At 55.7% G+C, this 494-nt stretch overlaps 1 protein-coding gene across 1 annotated transcript in view; it reads right to left on the bottom strand.

Moving 5' to 3' along the window:
- LOC119592334 overlaps positions 1–494 on the bottom strand; it is a gene marked incomplete in the record, with an annotated part of 163,568 nt that overhangs the window by 145,537 nt on the left and 17,537 nt on the right.

The raw sequence follows: 494 nt of genomic DNA on the forward strand, positions 1-494 counted from the left end.
AAAAAAAAAAAAAAAAGAGCCTCAACGTACAGACCAAGTTGGTGACGCTCCAAGACATTACCATAACGAAAGGCTAGGCTTTTGCAGGCTTCGCCCCTCACCATTCCCCTCTTCCCCTCCCCTCCTCTCTTTTCATCTCCCTTTCCCCTCTACCCTCTTCACTTCCCCCTCCTTCCTTCTCCTTACCCTGGTCTCCTTTCCCCCCTCTTCCCCCTCCCTAGTCTCTCATCCCCCTCTCCCCCATCCCATGTCTCCCCTCACCCACTTCCCTCGCCTCTCCTCCCCCTGTCCCTCATCTCCCCTCCTCCTATTCCCTCGTCTCCCCTCCCCTCGTCTCCCCTCCCATATCCCCCCTCCCTCACCACCCCTCCCCTCCCCGCCCTTCTCTCTCCTTTTAGCAGACTGTAACTTATTCATGGACTATTGTTTATGTTAATTCCGGGGACAGCAAGGAATAGGAGGAGATGGTAGAGGGGAGGGGAGGGATGGGGAAA

Source organism: Penaeus monodon, chromosome 30 (genome assembly GCF_015228065.2).
Source record: "Penaeus monodon isolate SGIC_2016 chromosome 30, NSTDA_Pmon_1, whole genome shotgun sequence".
Lineage (NCBI taxonomy): Eukaryota > Metazoa > Arthropoda > Malacostraca > Decapoda > Penaeidae > Penaeus > Penaeus monodon.